The sequence below is a fragment of the Sciurus vulgaris genome, assembly GCF_902686455.1.
Source record: "Sciurus vulgaris genome assembly, chromosome: 7".
Classification (NCBI taxonomy): Eukaryota; Metazoa; Chordata; class Mammalia; order Rodentia; family Sciuridae; genus Sciurus; species Sciurus vulgaris.
The window spans coordinates 22,989,006-23,004,640 of NC_136467.1; the positions used below are offsets into that span (position 1 = coordinate 22,989,006).

The 15,635-nt window shown below is 38.0% G+C and overlaps 1 protein-coding gene across 16 annotated transcripts in view; it reads left to right on the forward strand.

The window, feature by feature from the left end:
- Positions 1 to 15,635, forward strand: part of HIVEP2 (HIVEP zinc finger 2) — a 182,645-nt gene that overhangs the window by 133,146 nt on the left and 33,864 nt on the right. The gene's annotated exons all lie outside the window — the stretch shown is intronic.

Genomic DNA, 15,635 nt, shown 5'->3' on the forward strand with positions numbered 1-15,635 from the left:
TAAGAAGCAACAAATGATAAAATGATGATTCCTCTACAGCTATTGTTGGGTAGAGAACAGCTTTCCTGAGCCATTTGGATTAGCCCAGCAAGAAACACACTGCCCCTCATAACAGGAGTTTATTTCCAGTCAGAAAATCTAATTGGTTCTTTGAATTATTTCCACAGACAGAAAATGCCCTCCATGGATTTTGGGGGATTCCTCTTCTGAAATATCCCCAATTTTCTCTTTTTATTCTGTTTAACTTTCCTTAGAATGCTAGAAGGAAGCCATTTCTGAGATGTCATCTCTTTCTAAGTAGAGAATGTATTCTTTTGTAAGTTTTCCTATCTGAATTTACTCATTATGATCCGTGATCCGTTGTGCCTTTTTTGTGTCTGAGCATATGGGCGTATGTAAAAAATGGAGGCTAAATACTTAGAAACTTGAGCTTGGAAAGGAATCAGATGTTTCCTAGGGAAGCATCCATCAAGTCTGCCAGTTAGAGTCTCACCTTATTAAACTTGAATTCTGTATGTCTCAGAGTAGAGGTGGAGGTGCTTAATAAGTGTTAATAATGACTAATATCATATCACAGATGTTAATTGAATGTTGATAAGTATCTAAAAATTGCAGTAATAGAGACACACTCTAGCAGCCAAAAGCAGCGATTCCTCTTCCTAGGGTTGAATTCCTCAGACGCTGGTGAGCAATGAAGACAGCTTTTTCACACTGGTCAAATGCAGACATTTGCAGTGATTTCTCTGCTGCCTTGCAGCTCTGCTGCAGCCCAGACACCGAGTCTGAAGTAAAGAAAAATATTTGCTGCTTAATCTAATTTCTGGAAAAGTTCTCAGGGGGAAAAAAGTAAGGTTTTTCAACATTCTGAGGATGAATAGCCTTTAGTAATTAAGTAATTCCCCAAATTTGAAAAGATTCTGTGATTCCTTGTTATTAAGTGATATGTATATGGATTTTTGTTCATAAATGGAACAAGGTACAATTCTAACTCTTCAGTGATGTTGGGTATCTGTCGCAGGCCTGGTGCTGATGTAGTGTTCCTTGCAAGGGACTGTTTTCACTCACTAGCTGGATCTTAGCCCAGAGGCTTCCCTGCTTTCTGATGTCACCAGTTTGCTATTCTTCCGCCTTGAACTTTAAACACAGTTTCACATTGCATTATGGAAGTTAGTTGACAGTACTCTGATGTTTGAGACTCAGTGATGTTTTTGGGAAAAATGTTCTCCACAAGGGTTAATTTTTCAAATAATTTGTTGACTTGGAAGCTGCCCATGACAGATCAGAAATGGACTTTTAGTCTTAATTCTTAAGATGTCTGGCAGTTCTTCCAGGAAAGATGATTCCTGATGATCTCCCTCTCTTCGTGTTTCGGGCCCTTGTAAAGGAATGGCCCTTCTGAAATTGACTAGATCCACGTCCCCATCTGTCCTTTAAGGATGCCTAGGTGGTGCTGTGGACTGCTCTGTGCTTCTCCTGGGCTACACTTAGGACCAGAACCACACTTTCTTGATGACAAGCTGAGAAATAAGTTACATTTTATAGTTAGCCATTCTGTTGTAACAAACAAACAAACAAAAATGAACAGAAATTTTTATAATAGTGATATTCTCTTTAATAAGTTTTACTTTATGAAATATAATAAATAAAAAGTTTGCCTTTTAATATTTTCATGATATAAATTACACTTGTGTGAGACAAAGTCTATAGATAGGGACATGTTTTACAGGCAAAATCAAATAACTACTTTCAACTAATGAGATATACCTGTTTTTCTTAGAACTTAAATAATAAAAGTCAAATACCTGCTTTGGCAAATATAATGTTACCTCTTATCATAGATATTAATGTGAGAAATTTAACTGCTGTTATGTAAAGAGTGCCAATATTTATTTATTTATTGGTGCATATTAATTATTCAGAATAGTGGGTTGTATTGTGGCATATTCATATATGCATAGAACTTAATTTGATCAATTTCACTCCCCAGTACTTCCTCTGTCCTCTCCCCTTCTACCCTCATCCTCTTCCTCTACCTAATGGTCTCTCTTCTAAAGAATGCCAATAGTTTATGACATTTAACCAGTGCCAGCTGTTGTCCTGAATGATTTACATGTGGCATCTCATTTAATACTTGTAATAATCTTCTGGCATAAAAAAAACATAATTGTTCCTATTTTATGATGAGGAAACACAGATGTTGGGAGGGTCAGTAATTTAACCAAGATCTCAGAACCAGTGAATGATATGTTAGGATTAAGAAGCAGTTCTGTCTTAATTCCAGAGTCCACATCACCCTGACCCAACCTGCATGGGATCACCCTCAACATTCAGGAGCAGAATTGCTTTTCATTTGCAAGGGTGGGTTATGCAGAAAATTGCAACCCAGAAGAAAGACTGTACAGACTTGTTATTCCTGGGCTTCTCATTTTCTAAGATCGAAGAAGACGCAAAAAACATCCCAAGCTATTTTCACCAAGGTCTTCTAACCAGGGTGTGTGTTTGATATGTTTGATGGCAAGAAACAGATGCCTGCCCAGTTCGAAAGCAGAAAACAGAAGCTGGTTGGCTCCTGATCCCAACAGTCCAGGGCAGTGTGCCTTCAGCCAAGCCTTAGCCACAGCCTTCAGGCTCTGCCTTCTTTTTGTTGAGCTTCTTTACTCTGTCCCCTCAGTGGTGCCATCAGGCTGGCTCCCCTGGCAGCAGGTGCAATGGCAAAAGAGATTCTCGACATCCTCCCCTCACCACACAAGCCCAAGGGCAGGGGCAGAACTTCCTGGGGCTTCGTGAGCTGAGTGTCTTCCTCCATGTTTGACAGGCACTAGATGCTGTTACCTAGAAGCCCACGTAGCCGTGTGTATACCATTCTAAATTGTGAGGTTCGTAGCAAATCAAAGGATTTTCCAGACATGGGTGTCCAAATATGTACTATTTGGACACACCAGACGTATATGTACACAAAGGGAGAACTGTTACTTTGCCTACAGTTTGGGGTGATAGTGAGTGAGATTCACTCACTTGTTTTGTGCCTGCATTAACTTAAAGTCTGAATTCCTGTGTCTTGAGGAAACTCGGATTTGTTGCTTTTGATAGGTTACAGCTCATTTCTTTGTTCCCTATAAGAAAGGAATATGAAATAATTTAGAACTGAGTTATTTTAATTCTATCTGAATTCACTTGTGTAGATAAAGTGTAATTAATTCCTTAAAAAATTGAAAATAGGGCTGGGGATGTGACTCAGTAGTAGAGCACTTGCTTAGCAGGTTTGAGGCTCTGGGTGATTGGATCCCCAAGACTGAAAAAAAAAAAAAAAAGAAAATTAAAAATTCCCCATTCAGAACTTGTAAAGTGTTGGGTTAATGAGTCGATGTGAAAGTGACTGCAATTTAATGAATACAGTGAATACAAGTTTGCCGATGGGTGTGTACCGACGTTTTGGCTGACCTTGGTTAGCCACAGCGTAGTCACATTAGTCTACTGTATACAAGCTTTCAGACTGGTTACTGTGTTGGTAGACTTAGGGCTCTCAGGGAAGCAGGAAGTATTAGGAATCAGGTCTTTGAATTTCTTCTATTTCTTCTCTCAGCAAGAACACTGCTTTGTTCATTAGTAACACCGACAACAATATCCATTTGGAGATTTAAAACTACTTTAACTGTTTTTTGGTTATTTAATATTGACAGGTACCTTTCACATGTCATCTCAATTTTGAGTCACGCATAGAGTGGTGTAAAAGTGCGGCCAACACCTTTATGGTTACAATTTTACATAGCAGGAAACTCAGCTCAAAGTACGAGATTTGCCCAAAGTTGGTCCAGAGCAGAGGGATCTCTGTGTCATATGGTCCATGCCAACAGCCTGTGCTGGGAAGCTGGAGGCCAAGGGACAGACTGTTGCAGGTGTGATCTTTGAGAAATTACTCTGTTTCTTACCCTTTCTAAGAATCAGTTTCTTCATTTTCTTCTCACATTACAAAGATATTATGAGGCTGAAATTATAAGTTTTGAATAGACAAGGCATTACTAAGACTTTTTTCTTTATGTTGGATTGCTTGTTTTGTATTAAAACACATATTATAATCTGCTTTTTCAAAAAACTTACACCCATGTTCAAATCAGGGAGCAGATGCTGCAATAATATTAGTTTTGGCACCTTGTCTTAATTCCGCAATGAAACCAGAGCAAGCCTAATAGATACTAGAGAATATATTAAATTATTAAGTACTTAATTTGGTCATATTCTCTATGTTTTATTTACTTTTTTGTTTTTATTTAGTTTTCTCCATTTCTGCTTGTTTTGAAGAGAATCTGTGAATAATGAAGATTTTTTTTTTTTTTTTCCCAGTGCTTGGGGGCCAACCCAAGACCTCCTGCATTCTAGGCAAGTGCTCTACCACTGAGCTACCACCTCGGTCCTGAAAATTTTTTAATAAGTTTGCTTCAAGCAAATTATTTTCCCTTTAGTGATAGATGAGAAAGAATGAAAGTAAGATTTCAAATAGCATTAGTTAATGTGGATTTACTGAATATCGTGTGAATTGAAACCATTTGTAGGCCTGCAGATTTTGGCTAGCTGTTTTTAAAACTGAAACCAATGCATTTTAAAAATTATTATGATGTTTCAGGGTAAGTAATTCCTGGTTGTATTGTTTAAATTATGTTCTTCAAATTACTTAAATAGGTGTGAAGAACATAGAAAGTAAGGCATTATGCCCATATTAGATATTGGTTGATGTTGACTGAAATCCAAATTAGGAATTCTAAACACACATTCTTTGTATGAATTTACTTGAAAAGAAAGATCAAATTAAATCACATGTAATTGGTTAATCGAAATGACATTGAAAATGGTTTTCAGGTCCTTTCTTTACTTCATTGTTTAAAATTTCAGTAACACTTCGAATAACTGCTGCTTATGCCTTAAAAGGAGAGGTTGAGTTGAGACTTGAAATGCTTTCTGATTAAATGGATTCAAAACTTACTAATGTCTGTGCTTCTAAATCTGATTTTTAACCCCATGGATATTCAGCAAACATAAAATCTTCATCCAAACCCTTCAGTATACTGTACCAGATTTGTATGTAGGATCTGCCAATGTAATTTATCTGTGTCCAAGAATATGTCAGATACATTTACGATGTCTCCTACTGAGCTTTGACAGTAGCTGGAAATTTGACCATGTCTCAAAGATAATATAATTTGACCGTATTATTTCCATATTATTCATATGCAATTTCTTAGAGAAGAAAAAAATAATTCCTGTTTCTATTGAGTTTTGTTCCATGTACCTTTTCTGTTGCATTTGCAACATCTTTTCTTAGAATCAATATAGTTGAAGGCTGGAGGAAATGACAAATATTCAGTAAGTTTCCATTACTTTTTATGTACCTGGAATCAATTAGTTTTCACAGTTGTGCTGTCCAAACACGATTAAAATAAACAAATAGGTTCAGTTTTGGAAACAGTTCCTACCTACATTTATTATGTCTTTTGCAATAATTCCCTATTTTTGAGATGTGTGTATATGTGTACACATTTAGTGTGACTCTGAGACAATTGGAAATGAAGGTGGAAATAGTACTTGAAAGTAGAAATGATGTTAGTGACCAAAACACATACTTAGAAAGCTTAGCTACTTCCTACAGAAAGGGGAAAAAAAAGTAGATTTTAGCTTTCCAGCAGCCAATTTAAAGAGGGCCACCAAACAGACTTATAATGGAGTGTCTATAAAGCTAGTTTTATGTAGAAATAAATTTCTTCCTGAAATTGAGACCAGATAGGTTTATCCCATGTCTTCACTTCAAATAGACATTAAATATTGTAAACCACCATGGTTCCTAATTGTTAAATAAACATCTTACTTTTACCACCATGATAAACAATGCATGCTGTAATTATTGTGCTGGAAAAGCAAATGGGGTACAGAATCATGATCAATTCCCTTTGATAAATTATTGATTTAAACACTGAAAAAAATCACCTCAATCATCTAAGACACTATAAAAAGTGGATATTTGGCCATCAATAAATATTTATTAAATGCCTATAGAATGAAGCACAAAATGATTATTGCCTTATTCTGTTTTAAAGAGTTATATAGAATTATGATTTATGCATTTTATTGTTGACAGGATTCTTTTTTGATTCCATTATCTTGTAAAAATCAATTTATCGAATACCCCCTGTGTTAGTTTCCTGTTGCTGTGCAAAAATACCTGAGAAAAATAACTTAAAGAAAGAGAGATTGAGTTTGACTCATGTGTTTGGAGGTTTCAGTCCAATGTTGGCTGGTTCCATTATTTTGGGCCCATGGTGAGGCAGAACATCATGGCAGAGGGGCATGAGGGAGGAAAGCTATCAGCTTATGGTGGCCAGGAAGGAGAGAAAGAGGGAGGGAGGGAGAGCAGAGAAAGAGAAGAGAGAGAAGAAAGTGCTGGGGACAATATAATCCTTCTAAGGCACACCTCAGTGACCTGCTTTCTCCAACCAAGCCCCATCTCCTACAGTTTCCTCCACCTCCCAGTCATCTATTCAATTATGAACCCATCAGTGGATTAATCCATAGATGAGATCAGAGCCCTCATGATACGATCACTTCCCCAAATTCCCACCTGTGAACATTGCTGTCTTGGGACATGAACCTTTGAGAGACATTCCAGATCCAAACTATAAAACTACTATGCCAGACATCCAGGTTACAGTGGGAGGAATGAATGTTCCATCTTATGGGTGAAAAAAGGAGAATTGGAATTGAATTGTCCAAGAGCACACAGCTACCAGAGGTTAAAATAGGTCAAGAAAATAGATTTTCTGGCTTAAAAATCCAGTATTCTCTTCATTGAATCTTTTGTGCTTCACTCAACAATTTTATGGTCTTTGTGAAACCATGATAAATTGTCAATACTGAGAAAATTTCATGTAGAGATTTTCCTGGCTGTGGGGGAATGCAACCAGGTGCTCCTCCCTCATGCCCTTCCTCGTGGGTGCAGGGGGTTGGTTTCAAACCAGACTTAGGGCTTAGGTGGGGACCAGGCTGGTCTTGAGTGAGCCCTTGTCATCAGAGCTGCTTCACACTCTAGATTGACTGTGTAACATTGGGGTCACCAAGACCCAGGCTAAGTCTCTAAGGGCATTGATAACCCATAGTAACAAGAACACTTGCCTGCACTACTCTGCTGAGTGCTTCGTGCTCACTGAACTCTCACCACTGGCTGAGGCAGGTGATATGTGATATCATTACTTCCCTTGACCCTAAGCTTCCTGTGGACACATAGGGCTTCTTCTGTGATTTAAAGTTAGCAGTGTTGTGCCTTGCACTCCACACTGTTCTGTCTTCTAGAATCAGTCATCAGGTTAGTGTGTTCTCAGAATCCAGAGTGTAGCAGTTTTCATGACCGACCCTGAGGAATGACTTTTAATGTCTCGAAGGCCATCATGACAGTATGCCTTGCTTGTTGGGACCTTCTCTGGGACAGAGGTAGAAGTCTGTGGCTATGTTGCCTTAGATGCTTCAATTTCTGATCCACGAGCTCCCTTTCTTTTGCCATGGATTGCCATGATCTTCACATTTACAGAGCTGACATAAATATACGTAGAATCAGCATCAAACCTCACAGGTCTTTAGCAATGAAGATAAAACACTCCAGTCAATCAAGAGTTAGGGGAAGTAAGGGAGAAATTGGAGAGATCAAACTAAATTAATATTTTTGGTTCACATCTTGAGTGATGAGGATAGAGGGAACTGAAAGGGAAGGAAAGCAAAAGAAAATGAGGAAGATGTTTTACAAATGAGAAAATGAAAATGATTTATTATTATTATTTTTTTTTTTTTTGAGACAGTATCTCACTGTATTGCCCAGGCTGGCCTAGAACTCCAGGCTCAAGTGATCTTTGCCACTCAGTCTCCCAAGTAACTGCGAGTTACAGGTTTGACCACTATACAAGATACTCTTTTGAAATGACTTGATAAGAAAGTTTTCTTATTAAGGCTGTTCCATGCATTCATTGCTCAGGACAGATGATTTTTTAAACTCATCAAGTCCTCAACCACCTCTACCTCCCCCTTCCCTCAGACAACCTACCCTTCTAATTTTTGAGATAAAAACATCTTAATGAAACTCCTGAGCTTCTTTTCTCTCCATTGGGAAGGTTACCATGCTTCCTTCCCTCCAGTCTGAAGCAGAAAAGCTTCCCATTCTTTCTTCCGCAGCTGACCCTTTTATCTTGCTTTCAAGCTCCCTTTCCTTTCTAGGTTTTCCAAGAGTTTATGCCATTAATTATCTTGCAACTTGTATTGTTTCTCCCTAGGTCTCAAAACAGACTTCCTCTTGATCTTGTTTCTTTTTCAGCCTACCCACTTGCAGAAGTTGACCTAGAAGGAGCTGGAAAGAGCTGGGATGGAGGGTTGCGCTTTCTAAAGCCGTCCTCTGTGATCGTCTGGCTGCCACTGTCTGTCAAAGTTCCTTTACCTTCTGCCACCACTGTTCTTTCTCAGCTGCAACATCTGTTGCCTCCTTCCATCTGATGATCCAGTCACGCAGCCTGTTTCCCAGCATCCCTTGTTCAGTCTATGGCATGATGATATGTTCACATGAAATGCCTTTCCTTCACTTCTGTACCTGCCATATGAAACCTTCCTGTGAGAACTCACATGGTGTTTCTTAAATATAATGTTGCCAAGCACAGTCTCTCGTTCTGTATGCCCATAATATTATTTTGTGCCTCTATTACTTTCACAGTTTGTTGTTTATAATATGTTTTCCTCATTGAGATAGTAAACTCTTTAAAGGCAGGAATCTTGTCTTATTTATCCTGAATTCCACATATATGCCTTATTCTTAATTTGTATCTGGAGTATTTGAAACAGAAATTATGGATATATTGGGGTTCTTTTTTGGTCAATGAGACAATAATATTTGGATTCAAACTCAAATAAATATGAAAATTGCATCCCAGTGAAACTTTATTTCATTATATAGGTACGTAAGCTTTGGGGAAAAGTGTAGTCTGACTGAGTGAATGGGCCAGCAGATGGAATTCTGGAATTGTCCTTCAGAATTTGCCCAATAAAATCTTTTAAAGATCCTGCTTCAAACAAGTTTTTTTAACCTTAAACTTTGTAGGCAATGATATATTCTAAGATGAGCCTGAAAAAATGAAGACCATTTAAAGTTTATCCAAGTGCCAATGACGACTTAAATAGCCAGCTAGCACAGGCAATTGTGAACTTTCTCTGTTATTTCCTTTGGGTAAAGCATTGCTTCAATTTAGATCACTCCCCTCTATCTCTCCTACCTGATTGTTCAAGCCCTTTTTGATCGAATGGTTTCTTAAACTCTGGTAACTACTGATGTTCTGGTTATTTGCTATGTACAGTGGTCACATATATCTATTTGTAAAACCCTGAGGGATGGGATCTGCTTGCCCTCTATGCATCAGAGGTCTTGGGGCAGTGTTGAATCAGGGTTTGTTTTTTGATTCCTGCAGTTGTTTGTCCCTGCCCTGGCAGGAAAACCAATTTCCCCAGTGCTTGAACAAATTGTCAACAAAATATAATTGAGTCTTTCAGCAGTACAGTTAGTAGACTTAGATAAGACCAGTCTGGTTGGATTCCACATGTCCTAGACTGTGTGTTGTGTTGATTCTCTTTGAGGGATCTTTATTGTATGTAGACCTAGTATAAGGGGACTACAGAAAATTTCTTTCTTTCACATCTGAGAATCATTTGTAGCAATTTAATGAGATGTGATTTAAGTTTTCAGCTATGCTTTCTTTGCTTTAGTATTGCTTCCATTGTTAGGGGACCTCTTCCCTCAGAGATGGATCTTCTTCAGGCAAGGTCGGCATATTTTAGAGTACTTATGAATGCAGCACACATTTTATAATTTAATTTCTCCATTCTCTCTCTTTACATAATCCACAATTAACCTTAGTCTTAATCTTTTTGCTAGTCATGTCACACTCAGGCATAAAAGGAAAATTGAAGAAAGAGTCAGGATGTTATTTATGTGTACCAGTAGCAAGCAAATAGTAAACATAAGGACCAGGAAAGATAAAACTTGAGAAAACAATATATTGGAGTTATGACTTTGTTGTGTCAATCTTCTCACTTCATTATAGTTGTCAAATAAACCTCCTTTGGTTTCATCCCTATTCCTCTAAATATTTAGTTTAAGAGCAAATATTTAAGATGGCAAGAAGTAGTTATTTACCTACCATCCTAAGATTAGGGAGTAGAGTAGAGGGAATTGAAAGGAAAGGAAAGCAAAAGTAAAATGGGATAATGTATCAAAAACAAGAAAGCAAAAGTCTTTTTTTTTTTTTTTTTTTTGAGATGGGGTCTCACTATGTTGCCCAGGCTGGCCTTGAAGTCCTGGGCTCAAATGATCCTCCCCTCTCAGCCTCCCAAGTAACTGGGACTATAGCATGAACCACCTTGCCCAGTTACTAACAGGATCTTGAATGTCCAAAACATCATTTACTTGGCCCTACCCTTTTTTGAAAGCAATGCAGCACACATCATTCTACAAAAGAACCTGGGGAGATGGGATTGTCTCATCCACAGCCTGCTGGGTGATGAACCAAGAGGCTTAGTTCCAATGGCTATGAGTGAAGGAGCTGTCCTTGCTTTTGGGAAGGTAATCTTGTGACTCTACTTAAAATATTTACTTTTAAAGTTTATTATTATTATAAGAGCATAAGAAGCTTGATAACAGAAAACATCTGATGCTAAAAATTGCTCATGAATTAAGTCATTGCTTTGGTTTGAGACACTAACTCATGTACCATTTGAAAAGTTGGCTTATTTGACACCGAATTTTGCTTTTATTTATTTTGGAAAGAACTTAAAATTTTCATTAAATTCATATTTATCTCTTGTAAAAAATGGTAAATAATTCAAGGGAGCATTAGTGTTTTGCTATTGTTATCTTCTGTCTCTTCAAAGTACAGATTATAAATGTCTTTATTCATTCAAAGTTCAAGATGGTTTATTCTTTACTCTTCATTCTTTCACTCATGCAGTTGGTTTCTGTGATAGGACCAGACTTATAAATGTTCAATAAGAGGAAGTAGCAAGGACAGTGGAGAAGAACTGACTTGAAAAGTTGAAGACCTAAGCTATAGCCCAGACCATCCTGAGGCGCTATGGGTCCCTAAGCAAGACTTTCAACGTCTCTGGTTCTCACCTTTTTCATTGTTAGCAGAATTTCATTTTGAAATTCTTTCTCAGTACGAAACACTCCCTATAATTTACAATAAACTCAAAAAAATTAAATGATGACTGAAGTTCATAGTTATTTATATGCTTCCAAACAAATTAGCCCAATATATGACTTATTCAATGTCAAATATGTGTTCAAGAAACCAAACCTCAGTAATAACTCTGACCGTGGGAAACATGGCATGTGTTTGAGAACACATATGGAGAGAACTGGCATTGCCAAGACCAGAGGAGCCCAGCCAGGAGGCAGAATGGGGCTGTGGGGCACTGGCGGATCCTGAATATCAAAGAAAATCATGTTATGTTCAGTGGGCTGTAATTGACTCGGAGAGATGGCTAAAGGTGCTTTTGAAAATATAATCACTAGCAGATAGTAAAACAAAAACTAGTGTCTCCTTGGTCTTTACCTAACCCTACAGTGGGATTAACTAGAACACCTTACTTCCAAGCATCCTGATGAACCCAGTGTTCCAGCACATGAAAATAAAGTAGATACCACTGTAGAGAAACCAAATGATGGTCTTGTACTTTTATTTCATCGAGCAATGCATTTGTCTCTACAGCTAACATTGCAAGCTGTCTACTTTTGGATATGTAGTATGTGTAGTTTTCTTTAGAAAGTTGGCTCAGTGGCACTGCTTCTGAGTTAGCCTTTCCCGACTCTCTTGGTAGGATTCTCCCTTGTGCAGTGTTTATATTTATGTCAAAACACCTAAAATATTTTGTTGATTTGACTTTATTTGTTCACATCTCCTTCTTAACTCTTAAATATTGTGCTTGTCCTTTTCTTTCTTGTATTTGGTAAATTTAGCCCATTTTCTGGCATAGAGTAAGCATTCAATAAATATCTAAAAGTGTCATAAAATATTCATAACCTGAGCTAAGGAGGCTTGGGTGATAATCGGTAATGTACATGATGTACTTGCTTGTATGTTGGTTTCACTAGTTTTAAATTACACAGTGCTTTGTCTCTGCATTCTAGAAAAGCAGCAGTAAACCAAAGGAGTCATTTGAAAAAATGGTTTCTGTGGTACTGGGAATCAAACCCAGGGTCTCATGCAGGCTAGGTGAGCACTCCACCACTGAGCTACGCCTCTGGCTTCTAAAAATTTTGAAATTAACAAATAATTAGGCATGTTTATGGGGCACTTTGTGATGTTTCCACACATGTGTGTTGCCATTTCTAGTAGCAGAACCCCACACAAAATGGCAGAGTAGACTAGTGTGGGCTTATTTGCCCAGCTTCCTCTTGGGAAACCTCCAGGGGAGACCCTCTTCCCAGATACCTTCTTGACTGTTCCAAGCCTTCTGCTCTGTCTCAGTAATAAGCTGTCCCATGTTCCAAAGTTCCCACTTTTCCCATCCCTTCCCATATCTCTTTAAGCACTTTTCTCCTTCTGTACATTCCAACTCCCTCCCCAACCTCTATCTTCATATTGAAACTCTTTATAAAGAGTTGGTCATCACACTGACTGACCTGCACAAGTCTGTCTTCACTTGTCCTCTCTAGCACCTTCAGTCTCCTTGTACTTGTCCAGTCTTGCCACTGCAAAGTGGAACAGTGAGTCATGAGAACCTTTTTTGTTGTTGCTGTTGTTTGGATAGAGGGGAAAGATGTCTCTCTACCAAAGGCTTGTGAAATTGATGGTGTGTGTCTTGAACATCAGTTTCTCTTTTAGTGCCCTTCTTCCATCTTTAGCCACTACTTTTGAAGCTTTTCCACTTCATCGTTTACTATGAAACTAAAGTGCAATGTCCTTTCTCTAGTGGCCAAACACCATTGTCCATTCTTTCCAACATGTCATGCTTACCCCTCCCTTTAACTGAGATATGTGGGTGTCACGTCTTCTTTCCAGGCCCTGTTTATCAGTTTTTTCTAGAGTTTATGCAAAGAATAATTGGTTTTCTTATTGTGATAACTTCCATCTAAAGTATAACTGGTTTATATTGTCAGATCTTCTCCTAAAATTATGATCTAGTGCGTATTTGTTGGCGATAGGCAGTAGCTATCTTGCCTGAGAGGTTACCCAGTGAAACTGTAACTTCTTGCAAGATTCACCTAAGAGTCATATTAAGCCATTAAGTCATAACTTGTTTTAAAGTAATTTGAAGTAGCAGAGAATGGAAGTGAAGAAGCCTGCCTACAAAGATATTTTTAAATTATCTTTTACCTATTATTTGATCTGACCTTTGGTTAGTTTAGTGATACATAATACATATCTAATGCCAGGGGCATTAGTTAGGTTTTCCTCTCAGTGACCAAAATAAAAATTACTTAGAGGAGGAAAGGTTTATTTTGAGCTTCTGGTTTCAGTGGTTTGGTCCACTGTCTGTTGACTCCATGGTGGAGCATCTCCATGGAAGGGCTCAGCTCATGGCAGCCAGGAAGCAGAGAGAGGATGGGAGGATCCAGGGACAAAGTGTATAATTCCCAAAGCTATCCCCTCCACCTTGCTACTTCTCCAGCCACACAGTTACCCCTAGTATAGTAGTCCTTTCAAATTATTAATCCATCAAATGAATTAACTCCCTGATTGTTACAGAGCTCATAGCTAATCATTTCACCTTTGAACTTTCCAGCATGCTCCATCACATGAGCTCATGGGGAACTCCCTGTACTGAAACCATAATGCTAAGGATTTTTTTTCTTCCTTCAAGAATAAAAAGGCTGAGACCCTATTGGAATAGAAACAATGAAACTCCAACTTCCCAAGTGTATGTTACAAACAGGAAGATTGAGAAATATTTTCAAGCATTTCTCTATAAACCTGCAGATCAACAGAGAGATCAGCCTCTACTTAATAAGGTGAAAGATAATTTTCACCTCATATTTAGAAATGCATTTTAAATAACCTGAGGATATTTAACAGGATTTGTTAACACTATTTGTGAAAACTTACTAGTTTTATGAAATATTAAGCCTTCACAGCCTGGTAATTTCTTATGAATCTAATACCTAGAAGTGAAGTTAAAGAATTGATGAGCTCTCCTCTTTTATTGCGTAGTTCAAATAGCATACCACGTGAACTGTTGATTTCTAAGGAACATAAACATGAGTTGCCATACCTCATTACCAAAAGCTGTTTGAGAAAAGATTTTTCTTTTATTTTGATGAAGGAACTGATGCACAAAAAATTGCCTAAAAGTAATGCAAAAATAATTTTCAGAAGTGGTATTGCCATATCTTCATTTTTATAGTAACACTGACTGTCTTCCTTGTATAGGGCATTACTGATTCCAATTTGCAACAAAATGATTTTGGGCGAATTTGCTCAAATCAGTATCTATCTTGTTAATATCATTGGATGGACCTTTGCCTTAAAAATCACACTAATTATCTGGAAGATTCTACAAGATAAAAGATACACATGACTTTATTATTGATCCTTTTTTGCTTTTCAAAGCAACTCAAACATTAAAGAGGTCACAAATTTTAAGCCGTGCAATTATAAGTCTGTGGAACCAATTTCCAAATTCTCTTATTGGTGAAAAGAGGAATCTCCAATAATTTAAAATTCCAGAGGTCTGAGAATGTCACGAGAGGAGTTGTTCCCATTTCAGCAGCCATCGTCCCAGGATGTAAGACTGGAAATGAAGAGTGAGAACAGCAAATATTGCCCCAGTCTCGCCGGGTATGACGGGGGGTGTCCCATACTCTGGTCTGTGGAGGCTACTGGCAGGAATGATCATCTGATCTGCTCCTGGTACTGACCTACTGAGAATTAAGCTTCCTTTCCCTTCTTGCCTACTAGTTCAATGATTATGGACTCACTAGTCAGATGCTGGCATGTTGTCACTGTATACTGCAAGGGTTCCCTTCCCCACCAAACTAATAGCTGTTTCTTGGCCCATTTATGTCTTGGGGGAAATATTTTGGGGAATGCAAAATAGCTCAGTGATTTATTCTTTTATTTTTCTGAAGGATGACATGTTTTACTTTAGCTTAGGTGATATTACTGAGGTACAGTTGTTATTTTTCCTCTAGAAGCACTTTTATTTTATTTTTTAAAAGAGAGATGATATTTGGTGTGTTAAAATACAGAAATAGTTAATTATCTTAGAAAGCATTGTATCCTTTTTTTGGAGGCCATCACTATTCCTCCAGGGGTGATCCACCATGTTCCTTGGTGTTGGTGGAACTTTCAATTTGGAGAAGAGTGGAACTTGTCAGGTGTCATTGTGACTGCTAGCAAATGGCTGAGTTGAGGTAAGAAGAACAGAGTTTTAAAAAGAAAACAAACCCAGCTTTTGCTTAATAACTTGCCCTTTGCAGAAACAAAATCTTATCTGACCACCCACATTCATCTGCGTGCTGACGTGATTCTTGCTTCAATTGCAGAAGCTATTTTGGCACCTTTTGTGTCTTTTGAGGAACCGAGTGGGCCTACATGCTTACCATGATTCATGTCTCCAAGTGC